At 46.3% G+C, this 23246-nt stretch overlaps 1 protein-coding gene across 2 annotated transcripts in view; it reads left to right on the top strand.

Annotated features, from left to right (window-relative positions):
* The window catches only part of Shisa9 (shisa family member 9), a 190716-nt gene that overhangs the window by 94274 nt on the left and 73196 nt on the right, over nucleotides 1–23246 (top strand). The gene's annotated exons all lie outside the window — the stretch shown is intronic.

The raw sequence follows: 23246 nt of genomic DNA, 5'->3' as shown, positions 1-23246 counted from the left end.
TTAGCTCAGGCTATCTTGTCTTACCTCCAGAGGCTTCGCAGACATGGCTCCGGTGACTTTATGGGTGACAGGTTATTTCTGCATCTCGCTCCTTCAAGTTACCTACCCATCCTTGTTCGGTGCCCTTGACAACCACCCCTCTGCCCATTCTCTTCCATTTGTCCTCCTTCTCTTTCAAACTCACCCCCATCCCTACTCCCCCTTCCCACCATGTAAGTTGTGCTTCAGACTGGACAATAGCTTAGTGTTACAGCCAGGACCAGATCGCTGTTAAGTAAGCGACCCCTCTTGGCCTTTCCAGAGTAAAGAAGAAATTCAAAGTCAAAGCCATGCCTGGGTTCTACAGCCAAGTTCACTTCCTCTCCTCATGCCCCTCTGCGGGTGGGATTTCTCCTCTGCATTTATAAATCGTGGCCTTATTTGGAGATTGGGTAGCCATGGAAGGAAGGGTTGCAGGGCAGGTCCCACCGTGACTCCTCTTTTCACAAAGAGTCCAGAAAGGAAAAGAGATTCCCAAACCCAGGTGCTCTCCTTTGAGCTTCGTAGAGCAGGTGGAGACACACTGGCCCGTGGATCTGGTGATCTGTGGACCGTCTCTACCCGTCAGGAGCCCAAATTGGCAGGGCCTCAGGGAGGTGCTATAGAGCTGGGCTGTGGTATGGGAGGAATTCAGGTTTGAAGCCGGCCCCATAGCTTTCTAGGTGAGTGATGTAGGGGCACACGGCCTTTCCTCTCCAAGTCTTGGTTTCCACATCAAAACACTCTGGTGTGGATCGGCTGCATCTGCGTCTCCCCAGCTGTGGTTGTCTCTTGGAATCTGTTCTCTTGGCTGAGGCTGACTGCTCTGCCTAGAAGCAGCCTCTCAGGGTAAGTAAGGGTGGGCTTCTTGGAGGGGGTTGGGGACTTTCTTTCCCTGTCTCCTACTAGCAACTCCACAAATAAATTTGCTTCTGAGGCCTGACTTGGACAGATTTCCAAGGTGTCACCAAAACAAAACAAAGCAAAAATTAAAAACCCACCAAAAAACCAATAGATCTCCCAGTGACTTTGAGTGGTAAGAGAGTTCTAAGTTTTGTGTGTGTGTGTGTGTGTGTGTGTGAATATAAATGTGTACCCCCTCCAGGGAGGGTGCATATCTTCCTTGCACATCATCTAGGCTGTGAGGGTGTTGGGATGTGGGGTCTGCAGGGATTGATTGCAGGTGTGTGTGTGTGGGGGGGGGGGTCCCTGCCCATCTCAAGAACATGCAGAGAGGGGCTCCAGCCTTTCTGTCTCTCAGGCTGTCATGAGATGGGATTCTTCATGAGGAGAGCCTTGACCCCCTAGGCATCCCAGTCTCCCAAACTATGAGAAACACTGTCTATAAAGCCACCCCATTTATAGCATCGCGGCCCAACAGCCTGAATGGACCAAGAGAGAGGATACCACTGTGGTTTCAGCCATTTTTACTTAAAAGAAAAAAGAACACCTACTCAAAGTAAGTGTGCACGTGTGGTGTGTACGTACACGTGCATGGAGAAAGCAAGCAGAGACTCAGACCCCTCTCTCCTTCCCTTCCCAGCTCCCTCTCCCAGACAGGACATCTCCCCCTTAATCCTTCCCCCACCCCCTGCGTCTTCTCTCCCTCCTGCATCCTCTCCCCCTGCTGTCTCCTCTCCTTGTCTTCAGGAGTCTGTCCCTGTCTTTCTTCCCTCCTCTGATCCTCTCTCTGTGTGTCCTCTCCTCTGCCCAGCACCCAGGCTCTCTGGGTTGGCACAGGAGTTCTGGTTACCTAGGAAACCACCACAGGGCGAGCACACGCGATTGGCCAGGCTAGAGCCTGACTCTGGGTTGGTGGGCAGATTTTCGGGGATGACTCTCTTCTGCAGTCTCTCTTAGAGGTGGGACTTTCTCTGGAATCTGAGAGATACCCGAATGTGCCCTGCTGGGCAGGGCATCTCTGCCAGGGAGGGCACTCTCTTTCTTGTTTTAAAGAGGATACAGAGTTGCAGAATGAGGACAGGATAACCACTTTCCCCTCAAAAGCAGGGGCTGTGGAGTGGGGGCGGGGGTGAGTGCTCTGTTGACATAGCTAACACCTATAGATCAGTCTTCATTTGTTGATTGCTTGACAGACATTTCCTCATTAGCAAAGCTTTGCATAGGTGTTGTTTCTATCTCACAGGTTAGGCAGGGAGGCTGAGGGGAGAATAAATAACACCGCTAATTCATGTGTGCAGCTGCAAGGTGTGAGCTCAGCTCAGGCTGATCTTGAACTCACGATCTTCCTGCTTTTTGCCTCTGGAATGCTGGGATTACAGAATATGCATGGTTATGATGAGGTCTTCATAACACCCCTCTACGTTCTGGTGTTGCTTCTTGGGTGTTCTAGAGGCAGATAGAAGAGCCTAGACAAGATTCTTCTCAGGTCTTTCCTGCCCATCCTACTCTGGGTCTTGTTCTTGAGTAGCCATTGATGCTTCATTGATGAAGAGAAGGGATGGATGGGAATAAACTTGGAGCTGGTGCATGTAAGCCTACCGTATCAGAGCTAATGAGGCGTGTCCTTGGAAAGCACAGAGGAGTCTGGAAACATCTGGTGTGATTTCTGTCATCATGGGTTCTGGAGATAGGGCCAGCCAGGCAGCAGTGTGTGTGTGTGTTTGTGTGTATGTGTGTGTGTATGCATGGGTAGTGCTGGTGGGCAGTCTGGGACTTACCTGGGTTAGGAGAGGACCTGCTAGGCCAGGGCATGTGGCCTTTGAGTCACCATTTGGTCACATGTGAGGCAGGGCCCTTCCTGCCATTCATGTACGTGCCTCTCCATCCAGGTCACTTGACTTTCTGTGACTTACAGTTCTGGCGGTTGCTATTAAGTACTTGTGTCATCATCTAGCCCTTTCCATCCTTTTAAGAATCCGCTGTTGGGGGGCTGGGAAGGTGGCTCAGTGGTAGAGCGCTTGCCTTGCATGCCTGAGGCCCTGGGTTCGATTCCTCAGCACCACATAAGCAAAAAGAAAAAAGCGGAAGTGGTGCTGTGGCTCAAGTGGTAGAGCGCTAGCTTTGAGCTGAAGAGCTGAGGGACAGAGTACAGGCTCCACGACTGGACCCCCCTCCAAAAAAAAAAAAAAAAAAAAAAAGAATCCGCTGTTGGGTTTAGCCAAGATTCTTACTTTGACAGGGGAGGAAACTGAGTCTCTGAGAGATGAGAAATCACTTGCCCAAACTCTTATGAGTGGTAAACTTCAGAGACCTTTCTGGCTAAGCTCTCCCCCATCTCCCTCCTCTTTTTATTTTTATTTTTATTATTTTTTTAATACAACGGGCCTTCCTGCTTCCTGAGGATTAATTGGGGTCATTGGAGAGGAGGGCAGGGATTCATTACATGGTCAGGGATGAAAGATGAGGTCAAAGAGTCCTTGTCATCTTCCATAGTTCAGCTCAGTGTAGATGTCTGACACTCGGTCTTCACGGTGACATGAAATCACTTGGCTGAGGAGTATTTGCCTTGGGTTGTGGGGTCCTCCAGGCCCAGGTTCAGGCCCTAGGCCATCAGGCTCACCATCATCTGGGAGATTTGTCAGAAACACAGATTCTCAGGGATTCTGGGTGTGTGGCTTTGAGATCTGTGTTAGAAATCTGATGGTGATGAAATATATAGCAAGGTAGATATATAGATATAGATATATAGATATATAGATATAGATATATAGATATATATAGATATATCTATATATAGATATATATAGATATATCTATATCTATATATCTACCTTGCTATCTGCCAGTGATGGGAGCTTATTGGAAAAAGAGCCATTGAAGATGCTATCAGGAAGGGATTATGAGATGTGATTATTATTGATAAAGGTTGAAACCATAAGCTCATGACCAGCATCCTCAGAAGAGGAGAAAAGACTCACTATACCTCAGACAAGAGGTATAGTTTGGAATGATGTAACCACAAGGAATGCCAGGAGCCATTACAAAATAGGAGACACAGGAACCAGATCTTCACTAGCCAGCAGAGGGAACAGAGCCTGCTGACACATGGATTCCAGACTTCAGACCTCTAGAGAACTGTATGAGAATAAATTTCTGTTGTTGATACCACTCAGTTTGTGGTAATTCATGCAGGCGGTCACAGGAACCTAATCCAAAGCCCTGATGTGCAGATAATTTCACTGTGCAGTAAAGCTGGCAACCAAATGGTATAGAGTAAGAACCTCTCCAAGCATCAGAGAGCTCAGCCCACCCTTCCCCCTCCCACCCAATCAGAATCATTCCTGCCTCTTGCCCACCCAATCAGAATAAACCTTACCCCCTTGCCCACCCAATCAGAATTACCCCACCCACTTCTTGCCCACCCAAATGGGAATCCACCAAGGATGTACATTTTCTAGCAATGTTTCTAATGGTGATTTTCATGTACAACTAAAAGTTGGGGGAGCGATCAGCCTCCAGGGTGTGTTGCATCCCCAGTCGGTATCTTTTCTTTCTCTATCCAGGTGTGGCCTGCCAAGCCCAATGAGACATTCTTTAGCCAGCTTCTTCCTTCACTGGCAGGGATGTGAGTCTTCATGCTGGTTCTCTCTGGATCTGTGCACTTGTCAGGAGCAGAAAGGAAATTCTGGTCTGTGGTAGAGACCCATGTACCCACGTAGGACTCTCTCTGCTTCTCCCTCCATCTAGCGTGGCACAGTGCCAGGAGGTGAGGTCAGTGAAGCCAGTGGGCATGAGGCTCATCTCCCCGGCCCATGTGTGGGAGGGCCATGGAAACTTCTAGTTATCTGCCTGGAGGGAGTGATGAAAGTCCACAGGCCCCCTAATCACAGACTTGGGAAGTTTCCATCATTTGCTATGTTCTAATCTCTAGCACCTGGTGTCCGCCCCTCTGGAGACAGCCTGGAGGGAGAGCAAGAGAAATTGGCCTGTCCCAACCCCCCGGGTCCTAAACTAAAGAATTCTGAGACCGTGCTCATTCCTGAATCCATGTGAAAACCACTTAAATCCTGGGTGCTTTGCGGAGCCTCTTAAAGGGGAGAGATGCTCCAGGCTTGGGGTGGGGACAGGGGAGAGGCATCAGCTGAAGTTATAGGCTCTCCTGAGGGATCTTCCTGGTCCCAGAGATTTCTGGGGATGCTATGTAGAGTGATCTGCTTGGTTGAAGTAGTCTATGGAGACCATTGTTAGTCCCACCCAAATGATCTTATTGAACCTTCTCCAAGCCTTTCTTCCAAATTTATTACCAATTCTCCTATGATAGAAGGCAAAAACTAAGGCCCAAGGAAAGAAGTAACCTACCTGCCAAAATTCACAGAGCTGGGAAGATGGATCCAGCATATTCATTGAACTCCGGATTCCTCCCCCTCTGTTCTGTGAGCATGGTGGGTGGGATCGTGTTTTGTTGTATGAGACTGTCCTGTTGCAGCCAGCCAGCCTGCCTGCCTGGCATCCAGTCGAGCTTAGTGGCAGTGGGTGAATTACTTAAACTCCCCGAGCCTTCAACATCCTTTTCCATGACCCGGAACTGAATATGGCATGGAGCTTATTGTGAACTGCCCGGCACAGTCCTTGGCATGCAGATGTCATGATAGAGTGGTTGTTGATGGGACAGAGCTTGGATTCTAGCTTTGCATATCTGGAATTGTTTGGATTTTCTAGAACTTTCCTCATGGAGTCTGGGGAGACAGCACCCAGGCAGGCAGTGCAGGTGAAACTCTTGGTACGATGTCTTCCATATTGTAAGCTTTTGCTATGTGTCATTATTTTTGGTATCTTCTGCATTCCGAGATGATGAGCTAAGACAGCACAAGAGAAAAAAAGGTGGGTCATTAAAGAGGCAACATGAAACCTATTCCACTGTTAAGAAATTTGCACTGTGTAATTAGCAAATTACACTCTCTTTAAATTTAATTTTGTGTGTGTATGTGTGTGCAAAAATGCTTTAACAAGGGGAGGCTGGTTGTGTCAATCAGACACACCGTAAACAATACATTTCTCCCAGAGACACATTTTTCCCCCCTCCTCACTCAGTGTGATGGCATTTGCATTCGCTTTGATTTGCCTAATTTTAATGAGACATTAGATCAACATCACAAAAGCAATTTCAGATGACTCTGGTTCCTTGGCAAAAATTCTGTTGTCATGACATTATTTGGTTTATGCATGGAGAGTCTTTGCCATCCATTTCTGGGACCAAACTCTTATGTAAGGATGCCAGAACACATGGGAAATGGTTATATATATGTATACATATATATACATACATAAATATATATACACCTATACATATATATCATACATTTAAATATGGCTTTAAAAGTCCAGGAAGCACCTTCCTGGAATGTTAACACTCCCCACTAGTGAAATGACTTATTCAGTATCTACAAGAGAACAAAGCTTGGGAACCAGAGCCAGGAAGAATTCCAGATGTGTACAAAGTAGGATAGATACTACTGTCACCTTATCAGCTCCAATCTTGGCCTCAATATTGTTTCTATCACTATTTAAGTCCAGACTGGGGATGTAGCTCAGCGGAAGAGTGCTTGTTTGGCATGTGTAAGGCCTGGGTTTGATTCCCAGCACTGCAAGGTAAGTCAGGAAGCATCCATTGGTCTAGTGTGTGGACTCTGTGCTAGCGTTTGCAAGTATTGTCTAAAGGAGCATATATTAAAGCTGAGGTCCTGGAATCCCTCTAGATTCCCTCTCCTTCCCCACGAGTGAGCAGCTTTGCCTCTGTTTGTTTCCCTCACAATGAGCCACCACCAGCTAAAAGCCACTGTGCCAAATAGCCATGGATTGAAATTGTGTGCCCAAGTTAACCTTCCTGCTCTTTCAGTTGTTCTGTCTGGTGCTCTGTCACAGTGGTGGAATGCTGACTCAGTCAGCGGAAGGTGGGACTTGGTGATTTCCAGTTATAGCAAGACCACAGACGGGGGTGGGGGGGGTGAGGAGGACTTCCTCGACGCAAAACTGAGAAATGGGGTGTGTGGGGGGTGTTGGCGTGGCAAGTGGGGAGGTGCTTTTCCTTGTGTCATCTTTTTACCAGACTTTCCAGTGAGTGCTTGGCAGTGACTGATTACTGTCCCATACTAGTTGGATAATTCCTGGAGGCGTCACAAAAACATCATAGACGGTATAACTTAATATTTGCGTCTCGTAGTTCCGGAGAATGCTGTGGTGAGGGCTCACTTCTCTCTTTGTAGAGCTGCTGCTTTGTGCTGTGGTCTTCACCTGCCTAAGAAAATGACCAGCAGGCTCCTGCCTACCTACAAGAGCTCCACCCTCATAACCTCACATTAGTACACTTGGGAATCAGGCTTCACCATATACATTCCTTTTGGGGGGGTGCGGGGGAAGAGGAGGCAGTTAACATTAAGGTCATGATACTCAAGTTTGGGGGATTGGAGCTTTCAAAACCATTCTTCGTTCTGTTTAATTCGAGTAGCTCTCCCTGTTTATCCAGGCCTGGATAAAAATAAAATGTGATCCCCAAATGCAGAAGAGAAGAACTTTTGCTGAAGATAACCTAATTAAAAAAAAATACAAGTGACCCAATTTGGGGTTTCCCTCTGCCGCTCAGGAGCTGGGCAGCCTTGGTCTTGTGTTTCCGGTTCCTGGGTTTTGGTTTGTTTGTCTAGAAAGTCAGGGTAATAATACTCATTTTTCTGTGCTACAGATAGGATTAAGTAGCTAGTGCATAAAATGACAAGTTTCTGGTAAAATTATATGAATATTAGTCAGGTGATGTGTGGCCACTTCCCAGAACAATTCTTTTTTTTATTTATTTATTTATTTTATCAGTCATGGGACTTGAACCAGCTCTAGGCCTGGGCGCTGTCCCTGAGCTATTCTGCTTAAGGCTAGGGCTCTACCACTGTGAGCAGCCACAGTGCCATTTCCAGTTTTCTGGTGGTTAATTGTAGATAAGAGTCTCATGGGCCAGAATTTTCCTACCAGGGCTGGTTTTGAACTGGGTTCATCAGATGTCAGCCTCCTTGGTAGCTAGGATTACAGACGTGAGCCACTGGTGCCCAGCTCCAAGAAAAATTCCTATTTTGGGATGAGGATCCCATGTAAGGTGAGGATCGGTGAACATTAGCTGCCATGAATTTCAGATGAAGACCTACAAAGAACCACTTAGCTGTGAAAATCCAAGGCGGGATGTTTACGGGAGAAGATGATAAATGATAAATCTGAGGACACGATGGGAAGCCAGGGGGAGTAGGGTATCCCATTTGCCCTTGGGTTGCTGCTCTTCCCAGGCCTGTATCCTCTCCCTGCTCCGATGCTCACGCATGCTTGGAGCATGCTTGGGACTTTGGGTATTTTCCTTCCTGAGCCTCCCCAACTTTTTCCTTTTGCATGCCACTGCATCTTGACAGATCATGACTTCTCTGAACCTCACAGTACCACGGGGGTTATAAATACTGCCAGGGTAACCTAGTTCAGGAAGCGGCTGCTGACTCAGAGATCCTCTCTCTGGCCTAGGGAGACACCGCTGTAGGACTGAAGAGGCGTGACTCGGCTCTTCTCTTCGGGCTGGGTCCTCCCTTGTCTGTCTGCCTTCTCCATCCCTCTGCCCATCTCCAGGCCACACCCAAGGAAGGAGTGCCCCAGTGGATCAGAGCCTGGCTGTGCGTGTTGGTCTGGAACACACACACACATTCTCTCTCTCCCATCTCAAGGAGGTTGCTGGGGTCCTGGCATCTTTGTATTTTTCCATTCTCTCTTTGTCCAGCAGAAAGAGATCCTGGGGAAGAAAAGATTGTCATTGTCACTGGAGAAGAGAGACAATGAAGGATGTCAGAGTCTACCCCCTCCCCTCCCCCTGCAGTTCTGCTTCTTTGCTTTCTGGTGAGGGTAGAAGATACTTTTTTTTTTTTTTTTTCCTTCCCACCTCTCCCTTTAGAGCAGTTGACAAAATATTCCCAGCACTTCTCATCCTTGGAAAAAAGACCTTCAAAGGCCATTAGATAAAGAAGTAAGCCGAGAGCCAATTTAGTACTAAATATACCCATTCTTATTAAAAAAAAAAAAAAAAAACGACTGCTGTTTTTGAGTTAAATGTTGCGGAAATTACTGAATTTGCATTTAATTATTTTAATAGATCTTGTTTACACATGACTAGGCAAAAATGAAAAAAAAATCTACCATTCCCCCCCCCCCCCCAACTAATTCACTTTGACTGTTCTGGTTGTAACAGTGCTTAAAATAGGGGGAAAAACCCCTCAAAACCATGTACATGGTTTTCTAGAAGCTAGAGGGAAAGACAACGTTAATTCCAAAAAGTCTCAGCATCACCTAACAGGCCAGTTCCCCTGTTAAGTGAGATTTATACTTTTGAAATTGAAGATGAAGTATATTTTCCTTGGTGAAGGACTTTTCTGGAACATCTCCTAATTGGCTTGTTTTGGGGTGTAATGAGGGATAAAGTATTATATAGTGGAAGTTGATTTCAAGTTCCTGTTTTCTTTTCTCTTTTTTTCTTTCTCTCTCTCTTCTGCTTACGTCCCCTCCTCCTCTGCCTGCCTGCCTGCCTCCCTCTCTCCCTCCCTCCCTCCTCTTACCTTCCTCCTTCCTCCCCTTCTTTCTTACTCAGAATTGAACTCAGGACCTTGTACTTGTTAAACAAATACTTTATCACTTGAGCTACACCCCAGTCCCTTTGAGTTTAGTTTAGTGTTTTTGTTTTTTTTCAGATAGGAGCTTGTTTCTTGTGGTTTTTCCATAATAGGCTGTTTCCCAAGTGGCTGTGATTACAGGCATATACCACCATGCTTGGCTCTTAAACTTTGTTTCTTACTAGCTAGGGATCTTTGGGTAAGTCTCTCAAGACTCTCTGACTCTTGACTGATTCCTCTAAAAAAGATAATAATTTCAGTGTGTAAGAGTACAAAAGGACTTTCCTGAGTTCAAATCCTGCAAAAAAAAAAGTGTTATTAAACACAAACACATAGGAGAGACAGAATACTGTGTAGTGAGCCATATGTCCTTAATAATGAGTATGTAAGTATATAGTCTTCCCCTTGTCCTCTTTTGCCCTCTTGCTGGGTTTGTCAAATGCTTCTTTGAAGGAGAGGAGAGCAGTATTTTCTGCCACACCGCTGTGTGTGACCATACAGTGTGGAAACTGTTTCTCAGGAGTCGTCTGGCTGGGGCTAATTTGAGACATGTTCATTCTTATTCTGTTTTGAGAACAACCTGAACCATTAGCCTGCCACACACAGCTCTGCTTTATGCTTTCTAGGTAAGCCAAGGAAGCTGGGCAGTGGGTGTCTTTGCCGCTGCCTTTCTATGCTGGTGAATCCTTGCATTCCGCAGGGCTGGCACATCTGAATGATGTGGGGGAGGGCCTTGGGTGTCTGTGAATGGCAGATGTGATATTCGTTCTCCAAACCCAGCACGGTGAGATCCATGAAGGCAAGAGCTCACGATGGTCTCCTTGCACATGTGTAAATCTGAGTGCATACTTCATAAATAGCGAATGAGTCTGCAATGCAATAAACTTCAAGTATAATGGTCCTTGAACTTGAAACACGCTTTAGAAGTCCCCTGAAGGATTCCGGACGGCTGGCCAGCCCACTGAGAGGTTCTGATGAATTCATGAGCTTGGACACAGGGGCTGAGCAATCAGGTTTTTCACAAGTTTTCTACATGACACCAGCTGCGTGTGTCAGGGATCATGTGTTGTCACAAGGAGAACTGTTTTGAACCCTTCGGTGTGAATCTAGGCTTTGCTGAGTATTATTAGCTGGGTGACTTTCAGGGAACCACTTCCTTCTTGTTGAATCTCAGTTCTCATATCTAATCCTATCTGTGCCATAGACTGCCTAAAGAGGATTCAGTGAGGGTCCCTTCAAGTGCCCAGGGAAGGCCCATCTTAGAGTTACCACGAAATATACAGAGGCTTGTGTATTCACTGAGCACCAACTCAGTCAAGGCCCTGAGCTGCGCAGAGACCAACTCCATGCCTTAAGACCCGTATAGATGAGAGGAACAGCCTAGACAAATATTAAGAAAATACAAGGCATGTGGTGCACACCTGTGGTCCCAGCTGCTCTGGAGCTGGAGGATTGTGGTTCAAGGTTGGCTTAGGCAATAATGCAAGCCCCTGTCTGATAAATAGGCTAAAGGCAGAAGGACTGAGGGGCGGCTCAATGTGTAGAATACTTGGCTAGGCTATGAGTTGAATCCTCAGTACTGCAAACAAACAGGAAGAAAGGAAAGAAGGAAGGACAGAGGGAAGGAGGGAAGGAAGGAGAGAAGGGAAGGAAGGAGGGAAGGTAGGTACAGCGGACAGAGGATGTTTTAAGCAGGTAAAATTTGGGAAGAGTTGTAACTGTCCAATTGGCGGCCTTGTAGATTCCCAAAGGCCTTTCACGGAGCCCCAATTTTCCTACGAACGGCTGCCTGGGGTCCAGGCAGACCCTGTCACAGAAATCAGATTCCCGGAGAACTCATCAGGCGCAGACCCTGCCCACCCCCTGGCTGCTTTGAGTGTCCCATGAAGACCACAGACTTGTCCCCATCTGAGACGGTCCCTTGTCCTCACCTGAGTTCCACATTGGACTCTCTTGCCCATACTTTCTTGTGTGCCACTGTGCAGAGATCCTTCTTAGCACTTTTTTTTTTTTTTACATTTATTTTGCAGTGCTGGAGTTGGAACCCAGGACCCTGCCTAAGCTGGGCAAATGCTTCTCCACCCCACTCTCCACTCTGGCTCCAAGACTCTTTTCTGGAGATTGAATTTAAGGCCTCCTATGTAACTTGAGCCATACTTCCAGTGCTTTGGCTTTTAGTTTGTGTGTTTTTTCCAAATAGCATTTTGAGCTTTTTTTTTTTTTTTTGCCCAGACTGGCCTCAAGCCCACCACCCTCCCGTCTCTGTCCTTTGAGTGGCTTGGATTACAAAAGTGAACTACCCTGCCTCACCTCCATACTGGAGTTTGGAATCTTACTCTTTGCCAGTAAATGGAAGGTGACTTTTCTCCTTGGGAGATAACAGATGGCACTTCCAAGCTGTAGCTGGAAAGGAAGGGACTCTGGAGAAAGTGTCACCTGCAATTAACCCCAAGGATTCGAGCATTTCTGGAGGTTGCTCAGGGCTTGATGCACACCGACCACCTATCTTGGCTTCTCTGTGCATGAGGATGGCACTGCCTGGGGGAAAAGGCTCAACCAGGAGTCAGGTGTAACCACTGGGAGGCTGGCCAGCCCCAGAGTCAGCACACGCCCTGCTGTTGTCAGTCTGACTCAGTCTCCCCTAGCTCTGAGATCTTGGACAGTAGTCTTTCCTCTCTGGGCCTCACTTTTGTCATCTGTGGCATGGAATGGCTCTAAAGAAAACACCACCACCACCATCTAAAGGACAGATCGTTAGCTAACAGACAAGGGTTTGTACATGTCAGGAGCCTGACGTTAAAGGCTGCCGAATATATTTAACAAACATTGACTGAGGACTTAGTGTTTGTCAGCCAGCGTTCTAGATCTGGGGTTGGCCCTCGGGCCAAATCTAGCTGCTGCCCGTTTTCGTAAATAAAATGTTACTGGAACGCTGCCGCATCCATTCATTAACTTGTCATCTACGGCTGGTTTGGTGCTCCGTTGTTGCTCCTGCCAGGAGAGGAGTGGTGATGGGGACTGTGCGTTCCACCGAGCCTGGTGTATCCACCTGCAAGCCCTTTGCAGACAGTTTGCTGGGAAGTTCATGTAGGTTGATGGGAAATGATGAGCGTGTATACACACAGACGCACACACACATGCATGGATGTGTACAAGTACCCGTGTACCTCTGCCCTTTACTCTTGCCTCCTGGAAGTTTCACCCTATGAGAGATAGTAACACAGTTCTCCTGAGAAAAATGCTAATTAGGTTCCACATGTAAGTAAAACTGCTGCTCCCCTACCCTTTTTTTAATGGCTGGCTTGCATAGTTACCTAACACAGACCCCCCCCCCCCCCCCACTATGGTTTTTTTCCACGTTACCATGGACCAAGCGGAGAGGAGAAGAGAGCAACGGGCCAGTCAGTACTGAATATCAGTGATACAGGTTGAATGAGTTCCGGGGATCTGCTCTACCACCATGTGACTGTAGTTAATAATACTGTATAGTACTATCACTGGAAGCATGCCAAGACAGAAACTCTTTATGTGTTCTCAGAGATGGGAGAAAAGGGTGACCGTGTAAGGTGATTGGTTTTGAGATGGCAATTATCTCACCGTGTGTGTGTGTGTGTGTGTGTGTGTGTGTGTGTGTGTGTGTGTGTGTGTGTTGGAACCTCAGATTACAGACCATATATATATATATGTATATATATATATATATTTAAATATATATATATATTTAAATTCATCAGCTATCTCACTAGGGCTAGAATCAAACGAAACCACCAACAAACCACTGCTTACAAAACCAACAGAGACATACTGGCTAGTGCTGGGCTGCAGAATTGGAGCCCTCAGGCCAATCTGGGCAGCTAGCTATCGTGGTTTGCTTGGGTGGCATGATAATTTTTGATGCACAGGCGCGCACACACACACACACACTCCCTGCAGTGCCTTTTCAGCAAATACATACCTAATTTATGGAATTCAAGGATTTGGGATATGTGTGTGTGTGTGTGTGTGTGTGTGTGTGTGTATGTCTGTATCTATCTACATATATATATATATACACACCCATATTATATATATACACACACACATATGTGTGTGTGTGTGTGTGTGTGTGTGTGTGTGTATGCATATAAAACTGTTTTTAACAAACTGGCTTTTGAAATTCAGAAAGTTCCTTGCTCCTTTGCTGAGAGGATGGCTGGATCCTACGGCAATTCTTTTTTTAGTTTTTGAGGGATCTCCACACTGTTTTTCATAGTGGCAGAAGTAATTTATGTCCCACTTAGCAGAGTGCTGGGAGTCTCCTTCCCCCTCTCCGCCCTCGCCACCCCCCCATGTGCACCAACACTTCCCCGTTTGCCTTTTTGATCATATGATTCTGATAGTTGGGAACACTGTTGGCTGATGGGAAGTTAAACAGGGGAAAAGTCAACTGACCGAGAGATCCTAAGACTACAAAGATTGGGAGGAGAGGTTGCTGGAAGGGGTGTCCCTGATTGGGTTACATTGCACACTGCCAGACTGAAACCCTACTGCACAACTACTTAAAGATTTATATATATATATATATATATATATATATATATATATATATACACATATATATACATACATACATATATACACCAAAAATCACAGAAAATTTAAAAAGTATATTTTATTTAAAGGGTTCTACTTTAAATTCCAGACTTGGAACTTCTCTTGAAACATCGGGAGAATCCTGCCACTCCAGGATCTAGATGAAATATGGGGTGGCAGCCTCCCTCTCCCAAGGTCTGGGGCCCGCTCCCAGCTTCCCCCAGCACCCCCCATCAGCTCATCAGGCGTGTGTGTGTGTGCAGCTCTGCTGACGTTGGGGCTCTAGGTCAGAAGGAGATCTCCCCTCGGCCATTTCCGATTCCACCAGCTTCCATCCCCAAACCTTCGCCTGGCCTCACAATCCTGTGAGTCTGCTCTGAGTTCTGGCGGGTTCTGATTCCTCGTGTGTGTTAACTCTGAACCCCTGGCAGATGGCACAACTCAACTCCCGGGCATGAGGCAGGCAGGGCAGCCTTCGGAAGGAGGCTGTTACTTTGGTGGGCCTCAAGGAGGTGACTCTCTTCCTCTCTGGCAGGTCTCTCTGCCCTCCTGTGATGTTGGGGTGGTTTTCATTTCTGGAGGCGGTCCCCACCTCAGAGCTTCTGCAGCACCTCTGAGATGCTCAGGGGCAGGGAGAGAACAGACCATCCATCTGCCCCATCTTAGGCCCTGTGGTAGCTTTTTATGGGCAATTGGATTACATGGCAAAGTCAGAGAAATGGTCTGGAAACATTTCTTCTATGATGTTGTAATTTATTTCTAGCCTTCTGTCTTTCTTGGCCCTCTTCTCCCCCTCCCCTTCTCCCCCCGCCCCCTTCACTCTGGTGCATCATTCACTCACCTTGAAGTTTGGGTAGAATTCACTCTCTGAGACTCATTTTGTCATCTTTAATCCCTAATCAATATGTGGCATCCAGTTCTGTCACTGCTTAGGAGAAAGAAAATAATAATGATCTTGCTTGGGTTGGAAGTTATCTTATTTTAAAGGATAAGTTGCTCCTTGAACTTGGGGGAGATTTTTGTTCTTGCCAGAGGAAGATTCATGGGTTGGCAGACGGTGACAAGTCCGGATGGACTGTTCATCGAGCAATGCCTGTTCTATCCTTTTAAAATCTCTACACTGTAATTTTTCCCCTTTTTATTATTTAGGTAGTTGTACGAAGGAGTTGCCATTTAACAAAGCAGTTTATGAATGATTTTGATCAATATCACTCCTGTCAACATTCTCACCCATCCCTCCCCCTCCCCCACGCTTCTTAATTTTGTAGGATATACATTGGAATCTTGTCAGCATTTTCTCCCTCTTCTCCTCTTCATTCTTCTATCCTTTTCCCCTTGTCCCAACCCTACCCTTTTCTAGTACCTGCTTCCTGGTGTTGTATTTTGCTGAACTTTGAGTTTGACTTTCTAAAGAAAGTCCCTTAGATTGACCATATTTCAGTTAATACATTTGTGTACATTTGCAGACCACCTGACATATTTACTTATGGATTCATAAGCTACTCTAGCTTCTACATATAAGGGAAAACATGGATCATTTGTCTCTCCGAGCCTGATTGATTTGACATAATTTTTCCCAAGTCTTTCCATTACTTTACAAATAGTACAAGATCATTCTCTCTAATGGTTGGGTAAAATTCCATTGTGTATATATACCACAGTTTCTTGATCCGTTCATCCATTGAGAGGCATTTGGTCTGATTCCATACCCTGCCTATAATGATAGTGCTGCAACAAACATGGTTGTGCTGGTGGCTTTACTGAAATTCTGGTTTGTAATCTTTTTGGCAAATGCACCGGAGTGGAATTGTTGGTAGTTCTGTTTTAATTTTTTGAGGAACCTCCATACTGCTCAAAGCATGACTCTGCTGGAGAACACATCTTTGAGTCCTTCTAATAGCATGCAAGGAGCTTTGCTGGTTGGTATCATGTGGAAATGGAGGTAGAGATAAAACAAGGTATTTTGGAAGTTCTGTGACTTGTTATGGGTAGAGCAAGGCCTGGAGCTCAGATATGGTGGATGCAAAGCCTTTGCTGGACATTGAGGAAGATCCTCTTCTAGAACTTTATCAATGATCCTCTCCTGGCAGAGGCTCAAAGCCCCCCATCTCAAACTTCTTCTGTTGGCATGAGTTTGATGGTTTATCTTCTTCCAGCAAGCCAGATTTATAGAATTTTGGTTATGCATAGAGGGTAACGATACTGAGGTGAATTATTGCACATTTGAGGTCATAGAATATTCTTGTTGTCCCACAGGCAGGATTCACCTCAGTGAATCAGGAAGGAGGAGGGCGAATGGGAAAGAAGCCAGTGGCAAAAGAGAAGGCAGAACTGGAAGAGTCTCAAGTGAAGCCAGCGGCTGGTGGCTCACGCCCGTCATCCTCAGGAGGCTGAGATCTGAGGACAGAGGATCGAAGCCAACTCGGGCAAGAAAGTGTGTGAGACTATTATTTCCAGTGGACCACCAGAAAACCAGAAGTGGATCTGTGGCTCAAAAGTGGTAGAGTGTTAGTATTGAGCACAAAAGTTCAGGGACAGCACCCAGGTCCTGAGTTCGAGCCCCACGACCGACAAATTAAAAAAAAAATAAAGATCAGCTGGGCTCCCAAACGTGGTTCAGATTGGGTCACAGAAACCCCACCCACCCATATATTCTGGCTCTTATTCTTGTTTTCATATACAGGACTTTTTGCCATTCCGCGGGCTTGAACTCAGTGCCTGGGCTCTGTCTCTGAGCCTCTCTGTGCTCAAGGCTAGTGCTCTACCACTTGAGCCACAGCACCACTTTCAGCTTTTGTGACTAGTTTATTGGAGATAAGAATCTCATGGAGTTTCCTGCCCGGGATGGCTTCAAACTGTGATCCTCAGATCTCAGCCTCCTGAGTAGCTAGGATTACAGGTGTGAGCCACCAGCACCGGCTACATACAGGACTTTTAAAAAAGCTCTTCTCCTGCCTGGACATTCCTCGTCTCCCCAGGGTGTGTGAGAATCCTTGTGATAGGGTTGTTTTGGACAATTGCATTGACGGCCATGTTTTCTCCCTTACTGAGGTTTCTTTGTCAGTGTTGACAAGCCCTTGAGGGAACCATGAATCATTCTAATACTCTGTCTCCTGACCTCATGAAGCTATCAACTCAGGATCTCCAGGACAACTAAAGATTTCCAGAACTCTGGGATAGCCCCAAGGACCCGCACTTCAGAGGCTGCTTGGGGCTTTGCACAAGAGCATTGTGGTTCTTCGACTGGCCCTTCTCTACCTTGCTCTTGAAGCCAGGCTTCTTGACTATCCGTATCTTTCCCTCTCGCTGGGGGTGTTAAAGCCTGTTGCCTTCATCTCCATATCAACTCACACGTCCAGTTTCCCTGTTCTCGATGCTAGCTCGTCAAGTTTGGTTTCAAGGTCGGAGTGTAGTAGTATTTAATGGGATGGGCTTGGGTGGGAAGGTAAAAATGGTACAGCAGCTTTGGAAAAACAGTTTTGGAAGTTCCTTAAACTGTTAAATAGAAACTTACTATACCACCCAGCAATTTTCCCTCTAAGGAATCTGCCCGAGAGAAACGAAAACATATGTTCACACAGAGACATGTTCATGAATATTCATACACACATTATTCATCATAGCTCCAAGGTAGAGGCAACGGAGATGTCAATCAATCAGCAAATGCATAAGTGATCAGTGGTATCTCTGTATACTGGCACATAATTCAAGGGTTTAAAAGCTTGCGGAAGCTGAATACCTGTCTCGCTGGGGCTCATCTCACCAACAGCGTGCTACGTGAAAGAAGGCAGGTGTGCACTTGACATGGTGGCCCGGCTCTACAATGAACCGGAAAGACAAGGCAACTCTGCAGAGAGAAAACAGATTCGTGCTTGCCTCTGGCTGGAGATGGGGAATTCTGACAGTGAAAATGGGGTGCAAGGGGAATTTGAGGCATGTTGGAGCTAGGATAATTGATGAATGATTCATTGACACCCAGTAATCTATTCTGTGTGTGAGCACACACATGTGCTCGAACTCCTAGGCCTCGCACTCTTGCTCATCTTTCTCGCTCAAGGCTAGGGCTCTACCATTGTGCCGCAGCTCTGCTTCTGGCTTTTTGATGGTCAACTGGATGGAGATTAAGCGTCTCTTGCATTGGTCTGCAGTTTGGTCTACAATTGGTCTGTGGTTTTGAACTGTAATCCTCAGATCTCAGCCTCTTTATTAGGATTATAGGCATGAACCACTGGTGTATGGTCAGAAATCTATTACAACAGAAGATATATGTGTGTGTGTGTGTGTGTGTGTGTGTGTGTGTGTGTGTGTGTACATATATGTATAAATATGTGTGTATGTGTATATATACATATGTATATATGTATATACCACATATATGTATGTATATATCAATAAATTTAAAAAATAAGGGGCTTCAATTTGTTTTTCTACTACATTACTTAACAGATATGCCATCATGATAGCCTAACAAAATCAGCATCAATTCTTTCTTTCTTTCTTTCTTTCTCTCTCTCTGTCTCTCTTTCTCCCTTTCTCTCTCTCTCTCTCTTTCTTCTTTCTTCTTTCTTTCTTTCTTTCTTTCTTTCTTTCTTTCTTTCTTTCTTTCTTTCTTTCTTTCTTTCTTTCTTTCTTTCTTTCTTTCTTTCTTTCTTTCTTTCTTTCTTTCTTTCTTTCTTTCTTTCTTTCTTTCTTTCTTTCTTTCTTTCTTTCTTTCTTCCTTCCTTGTCCTGAGGCTTGAACTCAGGGCCTGGAAGCTGTCCCTGAGCTTCTTTTGCTCTACCACTTAAGCCACAGCACCACTTCTGGCTCTTTCTGTATATGTGGTACTGAGGAATGGAGCCCAGGACTTCATGCATGCTAGGCAAACACTCTACCACGGAGCCACATTCCCAGCCCTCAGCATCAATTCTTTAAAGAAAAAAAAATCAGTAAGCTGGGCATACGTACACCTTTGTAGGGCTGTTGTAAAGATCTAGATTGATTAGGACAGGAGTGGTGTTAACTATCAAGTACAAGTAGTAACAATTAAAATGTATCAAGCTGGCTGTGTCAGCTCGATACTAGATCACTTGTATGAAGCTCTGGGTTGGGTCTCCAGCACCGTGAAAAACATAACATTATTAAACATCATAAACACTCAGGTGCTAGATGGAAGCTAGTTCCTATGATTGTTCCCTTTCTTCCCTGCTCAGGCCTCCCTTGTATTATTAAGAGTTTGAAATGTTCCATGGGAATGTACAGCTAGGAAAGGAACTGAGCTCCTCCCTTCTGTCTGGTGCTTCTGAGGGCCAAAGGCATCTACGGTGGTGGTGGGCGGGCGGGGGATGCTGCGGTATTACGTATGACCCAAGCAGGTCCTGTCTTATTTCAGTCTGTCACCCTCCCTCTCCCTTGCTTACCAAGATAGATCTTTGCATTCTCTGCTGCCTATTTTTTTTCCAAAGCCTTTTCTTGCTCAGCAGGAGAGGGGGAGGGGTGGGATATCTCCCCCCATGGTGGGCTTCCTGAAGCCACCCAATTAGCCTGGTTGTGGGGAGACGATGGGAGGAGGGAGGGCACTGGGCTCATGCCAGCAGGATGGCAGCCAGCCTTCAGGAGAGAAAATGAGAGGGCAGCAGACAAGGAGCCGAACTTTTGGAGCAGCCAGTTTCGTTCCGGGCATGGCCATGGCTCCTGCTGTGGGCAGGAATCAGACTCAGCTGTGGAGGGGAGCAGTCAGGGGTTCATCCTTCCAGGCTCTCCAGCATCCCTGCCCCCCTTGCATCCCCCCCCCCCCCCGGTCTCTGACTGAGAACTTGGCTCTACCTGGCTTGTGGGTACAGAACTTCAAGGCTGGGAAACGCCAAGTTGAACGGGAAGTCTAGAATGGTTGGATTGGTGTTTGAAGTTGGCACTTGCCTAGCTCCTCTAGGTGCCTTGATCTCTCCATCCCCACGTGCACCCTGCTCCTTCTGCCTCTTTGTCTCGGCCCCTGCAGCCCTGCCCCACTTCAGCTTCTTGCAAAGAAATTGAGCCTAGGACTAGACCCAACCACCGGTGCATGATCTTTGCACAGCTGGCAGCCTGCAGAGGTGGGATTAGAACTCGTTTTCATTTTTCTTAATCTGGGCTGTTAAGTTCTGTACCTCCTGACACCACATCGTTATCATCATGACACACCAGCACCAAAGATAGTACACTTTTCATTTCTGTGTCTTAGCCCAGCCCAGCCCAGATCAGATTCTTACACCCAGAAGTAAGTTTGGTGTAAGTTCTCAAATCTCCTTCCCTTCCTAAGTCAATAGCATTTGAAAACCGGTTCAGAGCTTTCTGAGCCTCAGTTTATTTACTAGAAACTGCCCAAGGTGCTTGTGGAAGATGTGACAGGGTGACACATGTGTTAGGTCTTTGATGCATCCTGGCTGTCAGACATTTTTGTTTCCTTCTTGGTACTGAATCCTGTTTATCCTCAGTCGACACAGCTTATTTAAGGTTGGCCTGAAGATTTCAGCTCTAAGGAGAGAGCACCTTGACCTTGACTGGCCTGGCCACTCAGAGTGCTGAATCACTCAGGTCACAGGGATTGGCTCAGAGGTAGTCGTGTGACTACCACAGACCAATCCGTGCCTTCTCGGGGACTTCAACTGGAACTCAGGAAGAGTACATCATTGCATTCTTCTTAGGTGATGTACAGGGCCATGCAAACAATGAGCTTGTGTTCTTTCCAGGGAAGAAAGGATTTCCCCCAGAACAAAGCCCACCCCAGGAGAAAAAGAAGCTGAACCAGACATGGAGAAGGAAAGAGAGTTCTAGTTGTGTTGTTTGAGTTTCTGGCTCTAGATATACTTGGATTTCCATAGTCACAGGAATGAAATAAATGCACTTCTTCTCATTCATTTATTGTTTCTTTTTTTTTTTTTTTTTTTTTGGATCCGGTCGTGGGGCCTGAACTCTGGGCCTGGGCACTGTCCTTCAGCTCTTCAGCTCAAGGCTAGCGCTCTACCACTTGAGTCACAGCGCCACTTCCAGCTTTTTTTTTTTCTGCTTATGTGGTGCTGAGGAATTGAACCCAGGGCCTCATGCATGCAAGGCAAGCGCTCTACCACTGAGCCACCTTCCCAGTCCCTATTCTTTCATATTTATTTAGATTTTTTTTTGCCTTATGGCGGCTGAAGTTTGATTTTTTCCCCCCTATCTTGTGAGTGAAATTTCTGCTTTACACAATAGATGTTTTAAAAGTGGCAAGTCTTGTCTCTTAAGTGTTCAGCGAACAAGGAAGCAGATGAAGCTTCTCCTGGGGGCAGGAGGATTCAGGACGGCCACTCTGACCTAGCTGCCCCGAGTCTTGAGTCATTTGGTATTCATGAACGTTTTGCGATTCTGAATAAAAATCAAATCATTTTAACTTATACTTTTCTTTTGGAGTTATTAAAGGAACTGGAGGTGGCAGCACAAGCATTCCACTTGCTGTCTTCCGGGGAAATTCTTGTCCCACCACTAGTCTAACCTTCATCTCCACTGATTACTTTTTCCTGGATATTTTGTGTCAAAGATGCCATACAGCTTGTGGTTATTTTTGTGTCTAGCTTCTCTGGACTGTATGGAGATCTGTGCATGCTATAGCGTGATTGAACTTTTCTTTTTCATTGGTGAATAATATTCCATTACCTGTGGTGGTGGTGAGCATTTGGGCTCTTTGCATTTTAAGAGCATTTTACTACTGGTAAGCATGTTTATATGCAGGTCTGAGTGTGAACATATGCTGTCATTTCTCCTGAGTTGATATCTAGAGGAAGAACTTTTGGGTCAGATAGTAAGATTATATTCAACTTTTCCAGAAGCCAAAGGCTTTGATTTTATACTGTATCAAAATGTCCTTGTAGTCCCATTCCGGGGCCCTGTCGGCCGGGGATGCCCAGGGCTCAGGCAGCAGCTGGGTGAGCATCCAGCTGCTCACACTGGCTCCCCTATGCTCAGCCATTTTCTGGACCGGTCCCACCCCTTGCCACTCCCCCAGCACCGCCCTTCTGCCACAGCGGAACAAAACACAAAGACGTCTGTGGCTGTCTGAACTTGGCTTCTTTCCCTGGCCCCCCCCCCCCCCTCCAGATAGGACTGGTGCAGAAACTGTAAATGCAGCTGCAATTTTCCCTGCTGAAAGGGCTTTTCATGCAAGAGACAAAAAAAAAAGGATGAATGTTGAGCTAGAAAGATGAACTTTGGTCGTAGGTATGCGATAGAGCATCATTCCCCCCACCCCGTGCAAGAACCAGAGGTGACTGGTGTGACAGCCTTCTGGTGCGTGCGTGTGTGTGTGTGTGGGGGGGGGGGGGTTGTGTGTGTGTGGTCAGGGAGGCCAAGGAACCAACTCAAGAGCTGTAGTGAAGGCCAGTGCTCACCAGTAGTGAGGGACACAGTAGCCTCGTGCATCTCCTAGGGAGCTGAGGAATTGGGTCCCAGACAGACAGCATTGAATCTCCAACCCTCACACGTCCACAAGGCAGGAGATCTATTTACCCCGAGCAGATGTTTGCATGGCCAGGCCTTGTTAGAACCGTTACTCACCTTCCCTAATGAGCTTGAAGGTATTGAGGACATATTGAAGGCTGGGCTCCCAAAGCTGAAGTGTAACTTGTAAGAAATTCACCCCCTTAGCCAGGCAGGCAAAAGCTACTGCAGCTTCTTCCTTGCTTGAAGAAGGTGATATGGGGCACCCTGGTGGCCCGAGTTCAAATCCTGGTTGTAGAAGGCCATTGGATAACTTATTGAACTAGTCTGTGCCTTGGTTTCTTTTTCTGTAAAGTGGATGAGATGGATCTTTTGGTATCTCCCTGCTTATTTGTTTTCCTTTCTTTTTTTTTGAGATAACATGCATACTCTTAGCATATGTCTACGTATTAGGTTGTTTTATATTTAGTTTATACTTATTTTTATTAATGCAATCTATTCCTCCCCCTCCTTCCCTCCTTCCCTCCTTCCCTCCTTTCCTCCTTTCCTCCCTCCCTCCTTCCTTCTCTCCTTCCCTCCTTCCCTCCCCCTCCCTCCTTCCCTTCCTTCCTTCCTTTCCTTCCTTCCTTCCTTCCTTCCTTCCTT

This window comes from Dipodomys spectabilis, unplaced genomic scaffold, assembly GCF_019054845.1.
Source record: "Dipodomys spectabilis isolate Male_0828 unplaced genomic scaffold, ASM1905484v1 ptg000231l, whole genome shotgun sequence".
Classification (NCBI taxonomy): domain Eukaryota; kingdom Metazoa; phylum Chordata; class Mammalia; order Rodentia; family Heteromyidae; genus Dipodomys; species Dipodomys spectabilis.
The sequence above is the reverse complement of the archived record's forward strand: the minus strand, read 5'-3'. Positions and strand labels throughout refer to the sequence as shown.